General features: G+C 51.6%; 2 protein-coding genes across 4 annotated transcripts in view; one reads left to right on the forward strand and one right to left on the reverse strand.

Moving 5' to 3' along the window:
• LOC116957122 (retinoblastoma-associated protein) overlaps positions 1–24,467 on the forward strand; it is a 238,324-nt gene that overhangs the window by 151,635 nt on the left and 62,222 nt on the right. The gene's annotated exons all lie outside the window — the stretch shown is intronic.
• LOC116957176 (lysophosphatidic acid receptor 6-like) overlaps positions 1–24,467 on the reverse strand; it is a 42,204-nt gene that overhangs the window by 10,615 nt on the left and 7,122 nt on the right. The window contains exon 2 of one of the 2 annotated variants that reach the window (XM_076055213.1): positions 113–199. The exons of the other annotated variant lie outside the window; for it this stretch is intronic. The gene's annotated coding sequence lies outside the window, so the exon portion shown is untranslated. The remainder of the gene's footprint in view (positions 1–112; positions 200–24,467) is intronic. 2 annotated transcript variants of the gene reach the window in all.

The following is a 24,467-nucleotide window of genomic DNA, read 5'->3' on the forward strand; positions in this document are numbered from 1 at the left end:
ACCCATAGACTCACACAGAGACCTGTAGACTTGCACTTAGACCCATAGACTTACGCAGATACCCATAGGCTCACACAGACCCACAAACTCACACAGAGACTGACATACTCACTTATTTTTACTTGCTATTAAACCGGCTTCTCAAGTGTCGTGAGTTGATGGTCTCAGCCCGGTCACCAGTGACTCATGCAGATACTCCCTAGACACACACACACAGACCCACAGAATCACACAGTGACCCGCAGACTCACGCAGAGACGCACAGACTCACACAGTGACCCACAGACTCGCACAGAGATACCCACAGACTCGCACAGAGATACCCACAGACTCGCACAGAGACCCACAGACTCGCACAGAGACCCACAGACTCGCACAGAGATACCCACAGACTCGCACAGAGATACCCACAGACTCGCACAGAGATACCCACAGACTCGCACAGAGATACCCACAGACTCGCACAGAGACCCACAGACTCGCACAGAGACCCACAGACTCGCACAGAGAGACCCACAGACTCGCACAGAGAGACCCACAGACTCGCACAGAGACTCGCACAGAGACCCACAGACTCGCACAGAGATACCCACAGACTCGCACAGAGACACCCACAGACTCGCACAGAGACACCCACAGACTCGCACAGAGACACCCACAGACTCGCACAGAGACACCCACAGACTCGCACAGAGATACCCACAGGCTCGCACAGATGGTCAGACTCACAGCAAAATCAATAGGTCTGCTCCGACACCGCTCACCCCCTGCTCTCCCGGGGATTGTGGAGACCACTCCGATAACGCCGTCCCTCATTCGCTGCAAGCAGCTTGTGCCGCATGTTAAACGCGACACCTCGCCGATCTCGCCAGGGAGCGCGCACTGCCGCGCAAACTCAGGCGGTCGGCCTCACAGCCGCGGCTTTTCCGGCTGCGGTGGTCATCGCGCAACTGCGGCCGTCTGGAACGCTCTTCCTGCCGACGTTCGGAAGCCACCCGGGGGGGGGGAGCTTTGCACTTTCGAATCATCGTCGTCATCTAGCATTGACAAAGGCATTTATTTCGAACCGCTTGTTGTTGTTGTTGTGTTTAGTTTGTTGATTTCCCCCGCCGCCGCCGCCGCGAAAGAAGTTCCAACGTACGTACATTCATTCCCCCGGACTATCTCCACTACTCCTACTGCTATTTTTATTTTACCAGGTGCAAGGCTCCCCCCCCGCCCCCCCCCCAACTGTACTGCTGCTTAGCTCTTCGTTCAGAAGCGGCACCTGGCTGTCGCAAGCGAGAGCTCAACGTTGTCGGCGGCCTTATCGTCGACCATCGCCGCGTGGAGATTCATAGCGGCAGGCAAATTAACGCTCCCTTGTGAAAACGCGTGGTGACGTCGATTTTGTTTTTCTAAACGTGGAACCCCCCTCCTCCCCCCCCAGGACGAGGAATCCACCCTCGTCTCCACCCCCTTCCCCATCCTCCACCCGTCATCCCGCTCCTCCACCCCAGCGTGGCCGTTACCTCTCCACAACAGCGGCGGTCTCGCCCTTTGGACGACGAACTTCTCTTTCCAGACCCCTGTCTCTCTCTCTCTCGCTCTCTCGCTCGCTTCACCTGCCCGGTGAACGGCAACCTCTGCCACCCGGCGCCATCGCTTTTTTTGCGATCGCCCCGTTGCTCTCCTCTGCCCACCGGGCCGACCGGCGGGTGTGGCTCATGCGTAGCGAAATCGTCGAACGTTGAAATCGGGGGTCGTCGGCGTTCGTATCGGCGCCTTGCGTCACTCGTAGGAGGGTTTTGGGTCGCGGCCGGCCCGGTAGACCCCACCCACCCCCCACCCCCCACCCTTTCTCCTCCTCCTGCTCTGTGCATCAACAAGCGTTTGCGGTGAGACGCCAGTCGGTGCTTCTCACCAGTCGGTGCGAGAGAGTCACCGCACGGTGACTGCACTCGCGCTGCGCGCCACCTTTCGAAACGTGGACCTTTGCCGGTGCTTCCCCCACCCACCCACCCACCATCCAACACACAACCCACCCACCCATCATCCAACACACAACCCACCCACCCACCCACCATCCAACACACAACCCACCCACCCATCATCCAACACACAACCCACCCACCCACCCATCATCCAACACACAACCCACCCACCCATCATCCAACACACAACCCACCCACCCACCCATCATCCAACACACAACCCACCCACCCATCATCCAACACACACCCCACCCACCCACCCATCATCCAACACACAACCCACCCACCCACCCATCATCCAACACACAACCCACCCACCCATCATCCAACACACAACCCACCCACCCATCATCCAACACACAACCCACCCACCCACCCATCATCCAACACACAACCCACCCACCCATCATCCAACACACAACCCACCCACCCACCCATCATCCAACACACAACCCACCCACCCGCCCATCATCCAACACACAACCCACCCGCCCATCATCCAACACACAACCCACCCACCCATCATCCAACACACAACCCACCCACCCATCATCCAACACACAACCCACCCACCCACCCATCATCCAACATACAACCCACCCACCCACCCATCATCCAACACACAACCCACCCACCCATCATCCAACACACAACCCACCCACCCATCATCCAACACACAACCCACCCATCATCCAACACACAACCCACCCACCCACCCATCATCCAACACACAACCCACCCACCTACCCACCATCCAACACACAACCCACCCACCCACCCATCATCCAACACACAACCCACCGTCACCAAACGCGTCCACTCACCCCATCCACCCATCCACCCTACCCACCCCACCCCACCCACCCAACCCTACGAACCCCACCAACCCCATACAACCCCCCAATCCCCCCACTACCCACCCACTCCCGCAATGACTCAGGCGGACCCGCACCTGGTGGAGGTTTTGTACTTCGCTATTTTAACCACAGCACGCACGTGTAAAATGTGGTCGCCTAAGTCTGTGCTATTTACCAGGTAAGGCCCACCGACCTGCTAGAGCTTTTTTATTTTTACACGCTTTTTATTTAGCTCAATCTGTCTATTGTTGTTGTTGTATCCTCAAATCTTGTAACTCAATTGTAACCCACTTCCCAATGTGGTATCGACTGCAAACTTGGTTATACTTATGTCACTGATGACAATAACTATATTCTATCATAACAAAATTGAACACATACAGTGAGGGAAAAAAGTATTTGATCCCCTGCTTATTTTGTACATTTGCCCACTGACAAAGAAATTATCAGTCTATAATTTTAATGGTAGGTTTATTTGAACAGTGAGAGACAGAATAACAACAACAAAATCCAGAAAAACGCATGTCAAAAATGTTATTGATTTGCATTTTAATGAGGGAAATAAGTATTTGACCCCTCTGCAAAACATGACTTAGTACTTGGTGGCAAAACCCTTGTTGGCAATCACAGAGGTCAGACATTTATTGTAGTTGGCCCCCAGGTTTGCACACATCTCAGGAGGGATTTTGTCCCACTTCTCTTTGCAGATCTTCTCCAAGTCATTAAGGTTTCGAGGCTGACGTTTGGCAACTCGAACCTTCAGCTCCCTCCACAGATTTTCTATGGGATTAAGGTCTGGAGACTGGCTAGGCCACTCCAGGACCTTAATGGGCTTCTTCTTGAGCCACTCCTTTGTTGCCTTGGCCGTGTGTTTTGGATCATTGTCATGCTGAAATACCCATCCACGACCCATTTTCAATGCCCTGGCTGAGGGAAGGAGGTTCTCACCCAAGATTTGACAGTACATGGCCCTGTCCATTGTCCCTTTGATGCGGTGAAGTTGTCCTGTCCCCTTAGCAGAAAAACACCCCCAAAGCATGTTTCCACCTCCATGTTTGACGGTGGGGATGGTGTTCTTGGGATCATAGGCAGCATTCCTCCTCCTCCAAACACGGCGAGTTGAGTTGATGCCAAAGAGCTCCATTTTGGTCTCATCTGACCACAACACTTTCACCCAGTTGTCCTCTGCATCATTCAGATGTTCATTGGCAAACTTCAGACGGGCATGTATATGTGCTTTCTTGAGCAGGGGGACCTTGCGGGCGCTGCAGGATTTCAGTCCTTCACGGCGTAGTGTGTTACCAATTGTTTTCTTGGTGACTATGGTCCCAGCTGCCTTGAGATCATTGACAAAATCCTCCCATGTAGTTCTGGGCTGATTCCTCACCGTTCTCATGATCATCGCAACTCCACGAGGTGAGATCTTGCATGGAGCCCCAGGCCGAGGGAGATTGACAGTTCTTTTGTGTTTCTTCCATTTGCGAATAATTGCACAAACTGTTGTCACCTTCTCACCAATCTGCTTGGCAATGGTCTTGTAGCTCATTCCAGCCTTGTGTAGGTCGACAATCTTGTCCCTGACATCCTTCGAGAGCTCTTTGGTCTTGGCCATGGTGGAGAGTTTGGAATCTGATTGATTGATTGCTTCTGTGGACAGGTGTCTTTTTATACAGGTAACAAGCTGAGATTAGGAGCACTTCCTTTGAGTGCTCCTGATCTTAGCTCGTTACCTGTATAAAAGACACCTAGGAGCCAGAAATCTTTCTGATTGAGAGGGGGTCAAATACTTACTTCCCTCATTAAAATGCAAATCAATTTATAAAATTTTTGACATGCGTTTTCTGGATTTTTTTGTTGTTATTCTCTCTCTCACTGTTCAAATAAACCTACCATTAAAATTATAGACTGATCATTTCTTTGTCAGTGGGCGAACGTACAAAATCAGCAGGGGATCAAATACTTTTTTGCCCTCACTGTATATATTTTTTAACATTATTTTTTAAATGTTATGTTTCTGCTTGGGTCTAATTGTCCACGGTCCCCCTCACGTTGTGGCAAGCTTCGGGCCCACTTCCTGGAGTCGTGGAGTTCTTCCATTACTAGTAGGGTACATTTCATTAAAGCGTGCTTTTAAAAAAAAGTGTTTTTAAAAAATATTACTTATTCAGAAGCGACCTCGCTTTCACAAATGATAGGCCCCAACGTAGTGGGCTCTTCATCATCATCGTGTGAAGATTTTTTTTGCAGTCGCCAAATGCTCTAAACGCGTGGATGTTGATTCTAAAATGAGGGAGGGCATGGAGAAAAATCCACGTGACCACGGGGGAGACGACAGAGAGACACAAACTCCAAATACACAGCAGCAGCAAGCGCCGTCACAGTCAGGCTCGAACCCACGACCTCCCGCACACCAGGCGAGGGAGATGACATCTCCTAGCCACCGCGGCACACCGAGCAAATGTCGAACATTTGCACGACTCTGGCGAGGCTGCATTTGTAACGGCCGCGGAAACCTCCCGCTTATCACGGTCGGCTTCGTACGGCGCGAACGGAGTTCAACATAGGTCGGGACATGCGAGCAGAGGGTCTGTGCGGGGGTCTCTGTGGGTCTCTCTGCTTCTACGTTCGTATGGATCTCTGCGGGTCTCTATGGGTCTCTTTCCTTCAGATTTGAGGAAGACGCCGGGAGCTTTGCACCTTTAAATCGCCGTCTAGATTGACGAACTCATTTCTTTAGGAGGTGTTTTTTGTTGTTGCGGTTAGCACGGTCGGCTGCGTATGGTGTGAAATGAATTTCCAACGTGCACACACACACACCACACTATACGCTACACACTACACCACACACGACGTACGGTGGTGCGAAATGAATTTTCAAACCTACGCACACTACACTACACACGGTGGTGCGAAATGAATTTTCAAACCTACGCACACTACACTACACACGGTGGTGCGAAATGAATTTTCAACCTACACACACTACACTATACACTACGCTACACACCACTACCTTCATAATGGGCCGTGTCCAACACTCGGGCTAAACCCCCTCTCCCCCCACCCCGTAACCCTGACCTCATCCCGCTAACCTCACCACCACCACCCCCCACCCACCCACGCCCCACCTCACCACCACCCACCCACCCACCGGCACCCTGTTTAGCCGCCGTCTAGCGCACACCGCCAGGCACGAGGCTAATCGCGCCGTCGGGAGTCTGCGGCCAAACTTATGCGCAGCAGCGGCGGCAAAGGAAGCTCACGCGACCAGGACGATGACGACGACGAGTGTCTGTCGGCAAACGCGACGGCGAGGAGGAGGAGGAGGGGAAGGAGGAGGAGGAGGAGGGGAAGGAGGAGGAGGAGGGGAAGGGAAAAGATGTTTACAGAGACGGTGGTTGCTGCTGCTGCTGCAGCGTCGTCGTCGTCATCGCCGCTGCTGCGCTGCACTTTAAGATGCGCTGCTGCGGCTGTCTGGAACGCTCTCCCCTTCCGATATTAGGATGCCACCGAAACCCATAGCCTCATCACACAGAGACTCATAGACTCGTCACACTGAAACCCATAGAATCATCACACTGAAACCCATAGAATCGTCACACTGAAACCCATAGACTCGTCACACTGAAACCCATAGACTCGTCACACTGAAACCCATAGAATCATCACACTGAAACCCATAGACTCGTCACACTGAAACTCAGACTTATCACACTGAAACCCATAGACTCATCACACTTAAACCCATAGACTCATCACACTGAGTCTCATCACACAGAGACTCAGACTCACACTGAAACCCAGAGACCCACCACACTGAATCTAGAATTTGAAGTTTTCGTGACTGCAGGGATCCATACTCTGTGGTTCTTTCGGTAAAGCCCGAAGCGTCGTGATTTAATTCATTTTACGTTATACCTACGTGACTTTACCGAAAGAACCAAAGATTATGGATCACACTGAAACCCGTAGACTCATCACACACAGACTTATGGACTCATCACACTGCAACCCGTAGACTCATCACACAGAGACTTATGGACTCATCACACAGAGACCCATAGACTCATCACACAGAGACCCATAGACTCATCACACAGAGACCCATAGACTCGTCACACAGAGACCCATAGACTCATCACACTGAAACCCGTAGACTCATCACACAGAGACTTATGGACTCATCACACAGAGACTCAGACTCATCACACTGCAACCCGTAGACTCATCACACAGAGACTTATGGACTCATCACACAGAGACTCAGACTCATCACACTGAAACCCGTAGACTCATCACACAGAGACTTATGGACTCATCACACTGCAACCCGTAGACTCATCACACAGAGACTTATGGACTCATCACACAGACTCAGACTCATCACACTGCAACCCGTAGACTCATCACACAGAGACTTATGGACTCATCACACAGAGACTTATGGACTCATCACACTGCAACCCGTAGACTAATCACACAGAGACTTATGGACTCGCACACTGACTCATCACACAGAGACTCATCACACAGAGACTTATGGACTCATCACACAGAGACTTATGGACTCATCACGCTGCAACCCGTAGACTCATCACACACAGAGACTCATGGACTCGCACACTGACTCATCACACAGAGACTTATGGACTCATCACACTGAGACTTATGGACTCATCACACTGAAACTCGTAGACTCATCACACAGAGACTTATGGACTCATCACACAGACTTATGGACTCATCACACAGAGACTCATCACACAGAGACTCATCACACAGAGACTTATGGACTCATCACGCTGCAACCCGTAGACTCATCACACGCAACACAACGTGCGCACACAGCACGGATGGCTACACGTGTACGGTGCGAAAGAAGTTGAGCACAACGTGTCGCGACCCGCGCCCATGACCATCACAACCGCGGTGGCAGCGATCCACAGCGCCAGGCGTACGCCGCTACGCACACGGACGGGGACCGCGCACCGTGAAGCCGACAAGAAACATCCATTATCGCCGTGTGTGTGCGCGTGGCCACGTACGGCGCGTCTCATTGTAAGCGCTCGGTGTTGTAACGCGAAGGAAAGTGAGCACGTCGCGTAGTGAGTGATTGATCCCCACCCCCACGTGACGGGACTATCTTTCCGCTGTCGTCTCTTGCTTAGCAGCAGGGGAAGCGCAGGAATGTTGCAGAACGCGGTGCACCTGGCAGCTGCATGTTGGGTGTGGGGGGGTGTGTGCGGTGGTGGTAGACTGAGGTGGGAGACGTGATGAGGTTGGGAGGAGGGGGCGGGATAGGTCGATGGTCGTGTGTATGAATGTTGAACTTGGTTCTCTGTGCGATGAGTCGAAGGGTCTCTGTGTGATGAGTTTATGGGTCTCTGTGTGTGGTGAGTCTGTGGGTCTCTGTGTGGAGAGTCTGTGGGTCTCTGTGTGATGAGTCTATGGGTCTCTGTGTGATGAGTCTGTGGGTCTCTGTGGGATGAGTCGAAGGGTCTCTGTGCGATGAGTCTATGGGTCTCTGTATGATGAGACGGTGGTGGTGGTGACAGTGGTGGTGACCGTGGTGGTGACTGGATCACCGGGGTTCGGAGCGGAGTGAGCTCACCACTGCGCCCACCTCTCACACTACAAAACATGTAAATACTTATGGCTGAATGTGTAAACTTTCCACACCGCTGACCCAATGAATTGACTCCTACATTTTTTTTGTCGCTTGCATATTTTCTTCTCAGTCTTAAATAAACCTGGGTGGCTAGGAGCTGTTAATCACCTCGCCTCGTACGCGGGAGGTCGTGGGTTCGATCCCGACCCCGACAATGCCTGCTGCTGTATATTTGGAGTTTGCCTGTCTCTCTCTCCCCGTGGTCGTGTGGATTTTTCTCCGGGTCCTCCAGTTTTTCCCTCCACATTTAGAAAAATGTTCTGCAGAGTGTGGAGTTTGTGTGATCTCCCCCTGTTCTGCAGAGTGTGGAGTTTGTGTGATCTCCCCCTGTTCTGCAGAGTGAAAGTGAATACGTGGAGTTTGTATGATCTCCCCCCTGTTCTACAGTGAGTGGAGTTTGTATGATCTCACCCTGTTCTACAGAGTGAGTGAGTGGAGTTTGTATGATCTCCCCCTGTTCTACAGTGAGTGAATGGAGTTTGTATGATCTCCCCCTGTTCTACGTTGTGAGTGAGTGGAGTTTGTGTGATCTCCCCCTGTTCTACATTGTGAGTGAGTGGAGTTTGTATGATCTCCCGCTGTTCTACAGTGAGTGAGTGGAGTTTGTATGATCTCCCCCTGTTCTACGTTGTGAGTGAGTGGAGTTTGTGTGATCTCCCCCTGTTCTACGTTGTGAGTGAGTGGAGTTTGTATGATCTCCCGCTGTTCTACAGTGAGTGAGTGGAGTTTGTATGATCTCCCCCTGTTCTACGTTGTGAGTGAGTGGAGTTTGTGTGATCTCCCCCTGTTCTACGTTGTGAGTGAGTGGAGTTTGTATGATCTCCCGCTGTTCTACAGTGAGTGAGTGGAGTTTGTATGATCTCCCCCTGTTCTACGTTGTGAGTGAGTGGAGTTTGTGTGATCTCTCCCCCTGTTCTACAGTGAGTGAGTGGAGTTTGTGTGATCTCTCCCCCTGTTCTACAGAGTGAGTGGAGTTTGTATGATCTCCCCCTGTTCTACGTTGTGAGTGAGTGGAGTTTGTGTGATCTCTCCCCCTGTTCTACGTTGTGAGTGAGTGGAGTTTGTACGATCTCCCCCTGTTCTACAGAGTGAGTGGAGTTTGTGTGATCTCCCTCTGTTCTACGTTGTGAGTGAGTGGAGTTTGTACGATCTCCCCCTGTTCTACAGAGTGAGTGGAGTTTGTGTGATCTCCCCCTGTTCTACGTTGTGAGTGGAGTTTGTGTGATCTCCCCCTGTTCTACAGTGAGTGAATGGAGTTTGTATGATCTCCCCCTGTTCTACAGTGAGTGAATGGAGTTTGTGTGATCTCCCCCTGTTCTACGTTGTGAGTGAGTGGAGTTTGTATGATCTCCCCCTGTTCTACGTTGTGAGTGAGTGGAGTTTGTGTGATCTCTCCCCCTGTTCTGCGTTGTGAGTGAGTGGAGTTTGTGTGATCTCTCCCCCTGTTCTGCACACGTTTCCTTCGAGTTTTCCGGTTTCCTCCTCCCACAAGAGCCAAATCGTCAACACACACACCACACCAAAGATAAGGATCCCCCGTATAGCCTTAACATACCGTTGGGGGCAAGTGTGCCCTTTAGTGAGTAGTAGCACCTCTACGAAGGCTGGAATCGGCACACGATGGGGTGGGTGGCCAGCACCACGCCCGACCACCTTTGTCTCACCAGTGACGATGTTCACTACACACCTGCACCAGATACTCAATTGAGGCCGAGTCGACCCAGGGGAGACCCAGGACGGGTTCAGATAATCGTCACCGGTGTCGGGTTTGCCGTGAGCGGGAATCGAACTCTGGGGGGGGGGGGAGGGGGGGTCACACTGGGTTCGTGGCGCGGCGTAGCGCTCACTGCAACACCACCACTCTCCACACTCGCACAGGCGCGCACACACTGTAACCGGCATCGACCAAAAAACCACATCCCCATTGCCGAGAAACGAACACGCCACGAGAGTCACACGCAGGGATAAGGCCTGGCTAACCACCCCCCCCCCTCCTCCCCACACCCCACCTTCCGCTGCGTAAAGTTGCCAGTACGGCTCCACTCCGTGAGCAAACCTTGAGACTCGGGTCTGCACTACCCACAGACTCAACACTGCACCATAGACTCAACACTGCACCATAGACTCAGCATTGCCCATAGACTCAACACTGCACCATAGACTAAACACTGCACCATAGACTCAGCATTGCCCATAGACTCAACACTACCCATAGACTCAACACTGCCCATAGACTCAACACTGCCCATAGACTCAACACTACCCATAGACTCAACACTGCACAGACTCAACATTGCCCATAGACTTAACACTGCACCATAAACTCAACACTGCACCATAGACTTAACACTGCCCATAGACTCAACACTGCACCATAAACTCAACACTGCACCATAGACTCAACACTGCTCCATAGACTCAACACTGCACATAGACTCAACACTGCACCATAGACTCAACACTGCTCCATAGACTCAACACTGCACCATAGACTCAGCACTGCACCATAGACTCAACACTGCACCATAGACTCAACACTGCACATAGACTCAACACTGCACCATAGACTCAGCACTGCACCATAGACTCAACACTGCACCATGGACTCAACACTGCACATAGACTCAACACTGCACATAGACTCAACACTGCACCATAGACTCAACACTGCCCATAGACTCAACACTGCATCATAGACTCAACATTACCCATAGACTCAACACTGCCCATAGACTCAACACTGCACCATAGACTCAACACTGCACCATAGACTCAACACTGCACCATAGACTCAACACTGCACCATAGACTCAACATTGCCCATAGACTCAACACTACCCATAGACTCAACACTGCACCATAGACTCAACACTGCACCATAGACTCAGCACTGCATCATAGACTCAGCACTGCACCATAGACTCAACACTGCACCATAGACTCAGCATTGCCCATAGACTCAACACTGCACCATAGACTAAACACTGCACCATAGACTCAGCATTGCCCATAGACTCAACACTACCCATAGACTCAACACTGCCCATAGACTCAACACTGCCCATAGACTCAACACTACCCATAGACTCAACACTGCACAGACTCAACATTGCCCATAGACTTAACACTGCACCATAAACTCAACACTGCACCATAGACTTAACACTGCCCATAGACTCAACACTGCACCATAAACTCAACACTGCACCATAGACTCAACACTGCTCCATAGACTCAACACTGCACATAGACTCAACACTGCACCATAGACTCAACACTGCTCCATAGACTCAACACTGCACCATAGACTCAGCACTGCACCATAGACTCAACACTGCACCATAGACTCAACACTGCACATAGACTCAACACTGCACCATAGACTCAGCACTGCACCATAGACTCAACACTGCACCATGGACTCAACACTGCACATAGACTCAACACTGCACATAGACTCAACACTGCACCATAGACTCAACACTGCCCATAGACTCAACACTGCATCATAGACTCAACATTACCCATAGACTCAACACTGCCCATAGACTCAACACTGCACCATAGACTCAACACTGCACCATAGACTCAACACTGCACCATAGACTCAACACTGCACCATAGACTCAACATTGCCCATAGACTCAACACTACCCATAGACTCAACACTGCACCATAGACTCAACACTGCACCATAGACTCAGCACTGCATCATAGACTCAGCACTGCACCATAGACTCAACACTGCACCATAGACTCAACACTGCACCATAGACTCAACACTGCACCATAGACTCAACACTGCCCATAGACTTAACACTGCACCATAAACTCAACACTGCACCATAGACTAAACACTGCACCATAGACTCAACACTGCACCATAGACTCAACACTGCCCATAGACTCAACATCATCGCTATTTTATACGTGGGCCAGGCTGGCGTAGTTGGGGGGGCGTCGTCGATAAGACTTGCCAATCGTACGCGTGCGTATGTTCGACTTCTTTCGCACCGTACGTACGCCAACCGCGCTAAACGGAGGTGCCGGGTGAAAACGAACGCAACACGGGACAGTTCTAAAGAAATGCGTTCTCAATTTTGTACAGGGTTGTCGTGCATAGTCGTGTAGTGTATAGTATGGTATGTAGTGTATTGTAGTGTATAGTGTATTATGTAGTGTGGTGTAGTGGGTAATGTAGTCTATAGTGTAGTGTGTAGTGGGTATTGTAGTATGTAGTGTATAGTGTAGTATGTAGTGTAGTATGTAGTGTAGTATGTAGTGTGTAGTGTAGTGGGTATTGTAGTGTATAGTGAGTATGTAGTGTATAGTGTAGTGTAGTATGTAGTGTGTAGTGTAGTTGGTATTGTAGTATGTAGTATAGGGTAGTATGTAGTGTATAGGGTAGTATGCAGTGTGTAGTGGGTATACTGTATAGTGTAGTGGGTATTGTTTGTATAGTGTAGTGGGTATTGTAATGTGTAGTGTAGTATGTAATGTGTAGTGTAGTATGTAATGTGTAGTGTAGTTGGTATTGTAGTGTATAGGGTAGTGTGTAGTGGGTATTGTAATGTGTAGTGTAGTTGGTTATGTAGTGTATAGTGTAGTATGTAGTGTGTAGTATGTAATGTGTAGTGTAGTGGGTATTGTCGTGTATAGGGTAGTATGTAGTGTGTAGTGGGTATTGTAGTGTATAGTGTAGTGGGTATTGTAATGTATAGTGTAGTTGGTTATGTAGTGTAAAGTGTAGTATGTAGTGTAGTGTAGTAGCCAACCAACATATGTCACAACCGTACTAATCGGAAGTGCGGGGAGAAGGACATCAAACTAAAACACAAATAGCAGCTCTAAAGAAACGAGTTTGCAAATCTAGATGGCGATGATGACTTAGAAGTGCATCGTATAGCTCCCAGCGGTTTCCTAATATCAGAAGCAAGATACACACAGAGACCCAGAGGCTCTCACGTAGAACCACAGAGGCCAACGGACCCACAATCTTTCAGCACCGTATGTAGCCGACCGCGCTAATTCGGCGGTGCATGGGGAAGGACAGGAAACTAAACAACAACAACAACACAACGCGGTTCTCAAGAAATGTTTCGTCGATCTTAGATGGTGATGATTTCAAACAAAAAAAAAGGTGGCATAAGCTCTGTGGCTTCCTAACATGGGAAGGCGAGAGCGTTCCAGACGGCCGCAGGAGCAGCGTGACCCGGTGGTGTAAATTTCGATTTGAAGGCTTTCGTGACCGCAGGGAATTCTTTCGGCGAGGTCACGTCGTTGAAGGGGAATAATAAAATAATAACAAATGAAACGTCATCAAATTCGCACGACGTTTCGATTGCACCACAAGCAATCGTCATCGGGGTGTGAGAACCATTATCTTGCTGTGGTTTTGACGACGGCCAGCCAAAAGCCGCCGCCGCTGCTGCCGCCGCTGCTGCTGCTACAATGATGACGATCAGAGTGACGCGCGGTGACCGTTCAACGCTCTCCTTGCTGACGGCATCGGGCGGTGAGGCGTTTGCGGTTAATTCGCGACCGAGCGCTTGCTCCTCGGGTAAACAACCGTGTTCATTAATTATTATCGCCGTTTTGTTTATGGCCAGGCTAGCTGACGCGGTTTGGGCGGGGGGAGGGGGTAGCGATAGGGCAGCGGTAGCCTCTAGAGGGTGCCGCGGTGGCTAGGAGATGTTAACTACCTCGCCTGGTGTGCAGGAGGTCGTGGGTCCGATGTTGACGCCTGCTGTATATTGAGTTTGCAGTGTCTCATCATCATCACGGTGGCTAGGAGATGTTAACTACCTCGCCTGGTGTACAGGAGGTCGTGGGTCCGATGTTGACGCCTGCTGTATATTGAGTTTGCGGTGTCTCATCATCATTATGGTGGCTCGGAGATGTTAACTACCTCGCGTGGTGTGCAGGAGGTCGTGGGTCTGATGCTGACGCCTGCTGTATATTTGGAATTTGCTGTATCTCTCCCATCATCATTATGGTGGCTAGGAGATGTTAACTACCTCGCCTGGTGTATAGGAGGTCGTGGGTCCGATGCTGACGCCTGCTGTATATTGAGTTTGCGGTGTCTCATCATCATCACGGTGGCTAGGAGATGTTAACTACCTCGCCCGGTGTACAGGAGGTGGTGGGTCCGATGCTGACGCCTGCTGTATATTTGGAATTTTGCTGCATCTCTCTCATCATCATCATGGTGGCTAGGAGATGTTAACTACCTCGCCTGGTGTGCAGGAGGTCGTGGGTCCGATGTTGACGCCCGCTGTATATTGAGTTTGCGGTGTCTCATCATCATTACGGTGGTTAGGAGATGTTAACTACCTCGCCTGGTGCGCAGGAGGTCGTGGGTACGATTCAGACCCTGACGCCTGCTGCTGCTGCTGTAGATTTGGAGTTTGCACGTTCTCCCCATGGTCACGCGGATTTTTTTCTCCAATTTAGAATCAACACTCGTTTAAAGCATTTGGCTGCTTTACATTTCCACATGATGATAAGCCACTCCGTTGAGCTATCATTCTGTGATGGCCAGGTCGCTTCTGACAAAGAGCTATGTAGCTCAGTTTTGGGGGCCTTACTGGGTAAAATAAAATTTAAAAAAACAGATTTTTTTTGTTTTGTTTTGTTAAAACAGTTTTATTTATAGATTACCATCTTGATTTGAAGCGTTCGTGGCTGCACGAATCCATACCCTTTGATCATTTCAGTCTGCCTCGGCAGCAAGACCACGCTTTTTCCCCACCCGGTGACGGAAGCTTGGTGCGTTGCGCCCGGAACGTCGCGATTTATTTCATCTTGTTACCCACGCTACGACTTTACCGAACGAACGGATAACCATTCGATGTCGAGGAATCGATGTCGGGCGGTCTCCCCCCCCCCCCCCCCCGTCTCACGCAGTCGCGAACCGAAACTCTCGTTTCATTTTTCCTCGTTCGTGGGGGGGGGGGGGGGGGGGTGGTGGGGGGGGGGGAGAGAGCGTCCACGTCTTCTTCCGCGTAGTGGCAAGGAGGAGGAGGCCTTCCCCGGGAAATCTTCCTCAGGTCAGATCCCGGTTGGAGGATTGCGGAGGTCGCTGACGGAGGTGACAGTCGCAAGGTTCCTTGAGTGGACAAGTCGTGGTGGGAGGATTGGAGGGGGAGGGGGGGGCCCGGGGGAGGGGGGGGCCCCCCTCCATCCAGCAGTGGATTGGCCACGACTGCTGCCGCTGCCCGCTGACGGTGAATCGGAAGAGCGGCTGTAGTGGTGTCGCTCAACTTGATAGGAAGCCACTGGGGCCTGTGCACTTTCAAATGGTCGAGATGGAAAACTCATTCCTTGAGGAACTGCTTGTTGCTGTGTGCGAGTGTGTTGTCGTCACCCGCCGCCCCTCCGATTAGCCCGGTTGGCTATGTATGGTGGGAAAGAAGTTCAACATGCACACGTCGGGGTGGATAGGCGGGTGGGTAAGTGAGCGGGTGAGTGTGTCAGCGAGTGGGTGAGTGGGTGAGTGTGTCAGCGAGTGGTAAGTGAGCGAGTGAGTGTGTCAGCGAGTGGGTGAGTGGGTGAGTGTGTCAGCGAGTGGGTGAGTGAATCAGCGAGTGGGTGAGTGGGTGAGTGTGTCAGCGAGTGGGTAAGTGGGTGAGTGTGTCAGCGAGTGGGTGAGTGTCAGCGAGTGGGTGAGTGTCAGCGAGTGGGTGAGTGTGTCAGCGAGTGGGTGAGTGAATCAGCGAGTGGGTGAGTGGGTGAGTGAATCAGCGAGTGGGTGAGTGTGTCAGCGAATGGGTGAGTGGGTGAGTGTGTCAGCGAGTGGGTGAGTGTCAGCGAGTGGGTGAGTGGGTGAGTGTGTCAGCGAGTGGGTAAGTGGGTGAGTGTGTCAGCGAGTGGGTGAGTGTCAGCGAGTGGGTGAGTGTCAGCAAGTGGGTGAGTGTCAGCGAGTGGGTGAGTAGGTGAGTGTGTCAGCGAGTGGGTGAGTGAATCAGCGAGTGGGTGAGTGGGTGAGTGTGTCAGCGAGTGGGTAAGTGGGTGAGTGTGTCAGCGAGTGGGTGAGTGTCAGGGAGTGGGTGAGTGTGTCAGCGAGTGGGTGAGTGAATCAGCGAGTGGGTGAGTGAATCAGCGAGTGGGTGAGTGGGTGAGTGAATCAGCGAGTGGGTGAGTGTGTCAGCGAATGGGTAAGTGGGTGAGTGTGTCAGCGAGTGGGTGAGTGTCAGCGAGTGGGTGAGTGTCAGCGAGTAGGTGAATGGGTGAGTAAATCAGCGAGTAGGTGAGTGGGTGAGTGTCAGCGAGTGAGTGTGTCAGCGAGTGGGTGGGTGTGTCAGCGAGTGTGTGAGTGTGTCAGTGAGTGGGTGAGTGTCAGCGAGTGGGTGGGTGTGTCAGCGAGTGGGTGAGTGTGTCAGCGAGTAGGTGAGTGGGTGAGTGTGTCAGCGAGTGGGTGAGTGTGTCAGCGAGTGGGTGAGTGTGTCAGCGAGTAGGTGAGTGGGTGAGTGTGTCAGCGAGTGGGTGGGTGTGTCAGCGAGTGGGCGGGTGTGTCAGCGAGTGGGCGAGTGTGTCAGCGAGTGGGTGAGTGTGTCAGCGAGTGGGTGAGTGTCAGCGAGTGGGTGAGTGTGTCAGCTAGTGGGTGAATGGGTGAGTGTTTCAGCGAGTGGGTGAGTCAGCGAGTGGGTGAGTGTCAGGGAGTGGGTGAGTGTGTCAGCGAGTGGGTGAGTGTCAGCGAGTGGGTGAGTGAATCAGCGAGTGGGTGTGTCAGCGATTGGGCGAGTGTGTCAGCGATTGGGTGAGTGTGTCAGCAGGTAGGTGAGTGGGTGAGTGTGTTAGCGAGTGGGTGAGTGGGTGAGTGTTTCAGCGAGTGGGTGAGTGAATCAGCGAGTGGATGAGTGAATCAGCGAGTGGGTGAGTGTGTCAGCGAGTGGGTGAGTGTGTCAGCGAGTGGGTGAGTGAATCAGTGGGCGAGTGTGTCAGCGAGTGGGTGAGTGAATCAGTGGGCGAGTGTGTCAGCGAGTGGGTGAGTGAATCAGCGAGTGGGTGAGTGAATCAGTGGGCGAGTGTGTCAGCGAGTGGGTGAGTGAATCAGCGAGTGGGTGAGTGAATCAGTGGGCGAGTGTGTCAGTGAGTGGATAGTTTAGATTGTTGTCCTTGCCTTGGATTAGCGCGGTTGGCTACGTACGGTGCGAAAGAAGTTCCACATGCACGCGTGCATACAACCGTGACGTGGGCATTATTCCGGCCATTCTGGTATCACCCCCCCCCCCCCCCCCCACCAACGCTCACAAACACACTTTCTAGTGGTGCTGGTCAAAACATCCTAACAATGTAGGACCGCAGATCTTGGGAAATTTCTGGCAATAAAAAAAAAGTTCTGACCGCCTCCGCCCGGTCGCAACGCAGTTTCCCTCCGGATTGCGTCAACGAACGCCGCGCGTATTGTTTGCTGTTCGTCTTATTCTTCTTCTTTGGTTCTTTCGGTAAAGTCGCCACCGCCGTAGAACGAGAATACAATAATAAATTGATGAAATAAACTAACACAATAAAATTCTCGCGACGTTTCGGCCACAACACAAGCGGCCTTCATCAGGTGAAGGGACGAGACTGTCTGGTAGGACAGCGCTGGAGCGAACACAGCCAAGCGCTGAGAATATTATTGTGTTATTTTATTTTATCAATTTATTATTTTATTCTCATTCTACGTGGTGGTGACTTTACCGAAAGAACCAAAGAAGATGAATCCTTGCAGTCACGAAAGCTTTAAAACGAAATTTGTTCGTCTTATTATTTATCATATATCATATGTATCTCTCAATAATGCATTTATTTTTTGCACGGCAAGTGAGCTGTGACGTCACATCTGTCACGTGACCCCGCGCACGTGGAAGCGCAACGCATTGTGGTGTAGCGGTTAGCGCTAACACCGCGCTACGAACCCGGCGACACCGAGTTCGATTCCCGCTCATGGCCACCGCCGGCGACGATTATTTGAACCGGTCCTGGGCCTCCCCCTAGGTCGACTCAGCCTCAAACGAGTAACTGTTGTGGTGTGAACATCGCCACTGGGGGAGACAAAGGCGGCCGGGGTGTGGTGAATCCAAGTCCCGGGCGAAGCCGGGTAGTACAGCTGGTACATTTGTACGAGGCAATGTTTGATCATTGGTTGTTTTACCCTTTTATCTGGCAACAAAAAAATGACACCTTTTTTGGCGTCATCTGGTGCAACGCCAACGTGAGACGAGGCTCTAAGGGAAAGCTGTCTCGGGTGTGGACCAATCAATTTCAAGGACAGTGCATAATTCATTATCAGAGTTGTTGTTTTTTTTGTTTGCATGCCGACCGCAGGTTATTGTGGTCAATGCAAACACGACTCCAGATAAAAGGGTAACAAAACCCAATTATCATATTTTGCTACTGGCAAAGGAGGTCCCAGTGGTGTGAAGAAGGCAAAGTTCTACATCATTAGACCTCCTTTGCCAGTGCCAAAATGTAATAATTAGGGGTTTTTTCCCCTTTTTTATGGCAGCAAAACTGAAACCTTTTTACAAGGATTCATGTTACCCCATTAACCACAATACCTGCGGTCAAAACGCAAACAAAAAACACACACTGTGATAATATGATGATGCATTGTCCTTGAAACTGATTGGTCCGCACCAAGGGGACGGCTTTCTTTTGAGCCTCGACCCAATTGGTGCTCGACCAGATGACGCCTTTTGGCGTCAGGTATTGTGGTTAATGCAGTAACATGAATCCTCGTATAAAGGTTTCAGTTTTTGTTGCCATAAAAAAGGGGATAAACCCTATGATTATGATTATTAAGGCAAAGTTCATCACGCCAGCCGGAGGTGATGAAAGAGCTTGTCCTTTGACGAGTCATCATCAGTCAAGCCGCCCGTCAACTGCCAACGCAGAGAATTCCCGTCCTGCAATGTAACGTTTTATTTATTTTGTTATTTCGCTTTGCCCGTGTTCCATAAAACAATAAAGCTCGGGGGAAATAAAAATAAACGAAAAGCGATTCGTTAAACTTCACCACGGCGACAGAGATGGTAACACGACAAAGGCAAAGATCCCCCGTGTAGCTCGTTTAACAGACTGCTGGGGCAAGTGCCGTTTCGTAGCGAGTAGCAGCACCTATGAAGGCTGGCACTGTGGCACATTAGGGGGTGGCCATCACCACGCCCGGCCGCCTTTGTCTCCCGAGTGGCGATGTTTTTTTTACACATCACACCAGGTACTCAATTGAGGCCGAGTTGACCTAGGGGAGAGGCCCAGGACTGGTTCAGATAATCGTCATCGGTGTTGGTGGCGGTGGGCGGGAACCGAAGTCGTGGCTCTGCCGGGTTCGTAGCGCAGCAACAGGACAAAGGTCCCCCGTATAGCCTTAAGACTATTGGGGCAAGTGCTATTCGCGAGGGTTGGTGGCCAACACCACGCCCGGCCGCCTTTGTCTCCCCAGTGGCGACATTTTCACGCACTGCACCAGGTGCTCAATTGAGGGACCGAGTCAACCTAGGGGAGGCCCAGGATCGGTTCAGATAATTGTCACCGGCGTTGGTGGCCGCGGGCGGGAACCGAAGTCGTGGCTCTGCCGGGGTTCGAGAGATACAACAAAGGCAAAGCTCCCCCCGTGTAGCCTGTAACAGACTGTCGGGGCAAGTGCTGTTAGCGAGTAGCTGACAGGAGGACGGGTTTCAGACAGTCGTGCCTGGTGTTGGCCGCGAGCGGGAATCCGGGAATGGAACCTCGGCTCCTCTGCAAGGTTCGTGGCACAGCGGCAAGGCGCGTGCACTTTGCGATCGGAACGTCATAGATTCTTGTTATTTACCCTGAACCCTATATATCTAATCTACGTGACTTCTCCGAAAGACCCAAAGAGAACAACTATTTGGTACTTTCGGTAGAGTAACGTAGAACGAAAATAAATTAAGTAGTAGAGCACACGACGTTTCGATTGCAACACAGGCAGCCGTCATCAGGTAGGACTGAATTTGAGAGAGAGGCAAAGGCACAGACACGGAGACACACAGACAGACACACAAGTAGAGAGAGACAACACAGAGAGAGACACACAACGTAGACAGACAGAGACAACACAGACAGAGAGAGAGACAACACAGACACACAGAGACAGAGACAACACAGACACAGAGAGAGACACAACATAGACACACAGAGACAACGCAGAGACACAGAGAGACACACAACATAGACACACAGAGAGACACAACGTAGACACACAGAGACAGCACAGACACAGAGAGAGACACACAACATAGACACACAGAGAGACACACAGAGACAACGCAGAGACACACGGAGAGAGACACACAACATAGACACACAGAGAGAGACACACACAACATAGACACACAGAGACAACGCAGAGACACACGGAGAGAGACACACAACATAGACACACAGAGAGACACAACATAGACACACAGAGAGAGACACACAACATAGACACACAGAGAGAGACACACAACATAGACACGCAGAGACACACAACATAGACACACAGAGACAACGCAGAGACACAGAGAGAGACACACAACATAGACACACAGAGAGAGACACACAACACAGACACACAGAGAGAGACACACAACACAGACACACAGAGACCCAATGCCTCTGTGTCGAGGCCTTAAATAGAGAGAGAGGGGGTGGGGGCAGAGAGAGAGAGAGGTGGGTCTGCTGGAGCAGAGAAATTCGCACGTCAATGAATCCACCCCGAAGCGACCGAGGGAAAGAAGAAGGTCGAATGGCTCGATGAGAGCCTGGCAAATTTTCGAGGGAGAAATAGTTTGCCAGAAAGCAAAATTTCGCAAATCTTTCGGAAATGTAATGTAATGCAATGCAACACGGAGAGTCGGCCAACACAGTTAACGCATAGCCTGGTTGATTACGATCGCCAGAGATTTACATAAAATTAGAAGTTAAGTTGTGAAGTTTGACAGAGAGATGTGTGGAAATCCACCCAGAAGCGGGGGCCGTACGACCATCGTTTCGTCGGGCAAAATTGTTCAGCCACGTTCGGTTGTTTTTTTTGGTGTCCGCCGGGGGTGACGGTGGGGTTCACTCTGTGGACTACTTGCCAGGGGCAACAGAGGCTTGTGCTGCTAACTGCTGATTTGCAAGTCGCGTTGAGTTTTGACGTCCTTCCCGCCGAGCCTCCCGATTCGCACGGTTGGTTCAACATACGTACACGTGGGTCCCTGTGGGTCTCTGTGGTTCTACGTGAGTCTCTGGATCTCTATGGGTCTCTGTGGTTCAACATGAGTCTCTGGATCTCTATGGGTCTCTGTGGTTCAACATGAGTCTCTGGATCTCTATGGGTCTCTGTGGTTCAACATGAGTCTCTGGATCTCTATGGGTCTCTGTGGTTCAACATGAGTCTCTGGATCTCTATGGGTCTCTGTGGTTCAACATGAGTCTCTGGATCTCTATGGGTCTCTGTGGTTCAACATGAGTCTCTGGATCTCTATGGGTCTCTGTGGTTCTATGTGAGTCTCTGGATCTCTATGGGTCTCTGTGGTTCTATGTGAGTCTCTGGATCTCTATGGGTCTCTGTGGTTCTATGTGAGTCTCTGGATCTCTATGGGTCTCTGTGGTTCTATGTGAGTCTCTCGTTCCCTGTGGGTCTCTGTGGTTCTATGTGAGTCTCTGGATCTCTATGGGTCTCTGTGGTTCAGCCCCTCCCTTCCCACCCAATGACACTGTCGCACACGAGGGAGGAGGGTGGCCAGCACCACGCCCGGCCGCCTTTGTCTCTCTAAGCGGCGATGTTTACTACACACCGCACCAGGTACTCATTTGAGTCGACCTAGGGGGGAGGGGCCCAAGACCGGTTCAGATAATCGTCAGTGGTGTCGGTGGCCTTTAAGCGGGAATCTGCCGGGTTCGTAGCGCAGCGCGAACCGCTACACTACCGCTCCCGACTCGAGCAATGACACACACAGATACACACACAGATACACACACACGCTCACACGCTCACACAGTCACACACAGGCAGACGGAACCAGATGGGGGGGGGGGGGGTTTCGTTCGTAGTGCAGCGCGCTCACTAACCGCTCCCCACTCAAACAACCACACACACACACTCACGTATTTGCACACAGGCAGACGGAACCAGATGGGGGGTTTTCGTGCATAGGGTTCGTAGTGCAGTGCGCTCGCTAACCGCCACACTACCGCTCCCCACTCAAACAAAGGCACAGTCTCACACAAAGATCCCCCATATAGCCTTAACAGACTGTAGGGGCAAGTGCTGTTAGCGAGCACCTATGAAGGCCGGAACGGTACACGAGGGGGTGGGTGGCCAGCACCACGACCGACCGCCTTTGTCTCCCCAGTGGCAATGTTTACACACCGCACCAGGTACTCATTTGAGGCTGATTCGACCTAGGGGAGGCCCGGGACCGGTTCAGATAATCGTCACTGGTGTTGGCCGTGAGCGGGAATCGAACCCGTGTCGCCAGGTTCATAGCGCAGCGCGCTAACCGCTACACTAACGCTCCCCACACACACGGACACACACACACACAGTCACACACAATCACGTATTTGCACACAGGCAGACGGAACCAGATGGGGGGTTTTCGTGCATAGGGTTCGTGGGGCAGCGCGCTCACTAACCGCTACGCTACCGCTCCATGCTCAAAGACACAATAAAGACAAATATCCCCCGTGTAGCCTGTGACAGACTGTTGGGGCAAGTGCTGTTAGCGAGTAGCACCTATGAAGGCCGGCACGGTACATGAGGGCTTGGGTGGCCAAAAACAGGCCCGGCCGCCTTTGTCTCCCCGGTGACAATGTGTACACATCGCACACGAGGTACTCATTTGAGGCCGAGTCGACCTAGGGGAGGAGGCCCAGGACCGGTTTGAGATGATCCTCACTGGTATTGGCCACGAGCGGGAATCGAACTCGGCATGCCGGGTTTGTAGCGCTAACCGCTAGACAACCCCGCTCCACACACACACAGTCATAGACACACGCTCCACACACACACACAGTCATAGACACACGCTCCACACACACACACAGTCATAGACACACGCTCCACACACACACACACAGTCATAGACACACGCTCCACACACACACACAGTCATAGACACACGCTCCACACACACACACACAGTCATAGACACACGCTCCACACACGCTCCACACACACACACACAGTCATAGACACACGCTCCACACACACAGCCATAGACACACGCTCCACACACACACAGCCATAGACACACGCTCCACACACACACAGTCATAGACACACGCTCCACACACACACAGTCATAGACACACGCTCCACACACACACAGTCGTAGACACACGCTCCACACACACACAGTCATATAGACACACAGACACATGCTCCACACACAGACACATGCTACACACACACACGCTCCACACACACACGCTCCACACACACAGACACACGTATTTGGACACAGGCAGACGGAACCAGATGGAGGTTTTTCATGCGCATCGACGCGTCAAACAAAAGCCGTGTCTTCTTCGAGGCTGACAACGAGGGGTGTTTTACAGGTCTCTCCGGGTTTGTCAAAATAAACAGTTCACGGGAGACGCACGGCTATGAGATGTTGACTACCTCGCCTGGTGTACAGGAGGGCGTGGGTTCGATCCAGATCCTCACGATGCCTGCTGCTGCTGCTGTAGATGTGGAGTCCGAGTGTCTCTCTCATCATCATCATCACGGTGGCTATGAGATGTTGACTACCTCGCCTGGTGTACAAGAGGTCGTGGGTTCGATCCCGATCCTGACGATGTCTGCTGCTGCTGTATATGTGGAGTCTGAGTGTCTCTCTCGCTCATCATCATCATTGCGGTGGCTAGGAGCTGTTAACTACCGCGCCTGGTACACAGGAAGTCGTGGGTTCAATCCCGACCCCAGACGTCTGTAGATTCCGAGTTTGCGTGTCTCTCTCTCTATCTCCCCGTGGTCGTGTGGCTTTTTCT

The sequence above is a fragment of the Petromyzon marinus genome, chromosome 70 (assembly GCF_048934315.1).
Source record: "Petromyzon marinus isolate PM22_M1 ecotype Great Lakes invasive population chromosome 70, UKy_Petmar_22M1.pri1.0, whole genome shotgun sequence".
NCBI lineage: Eukaryota > Metazoa > Chordata > Hyperoartia > Petromyzontiformes > Petromyzontidae > Petromyzon > Petromyzon marinus.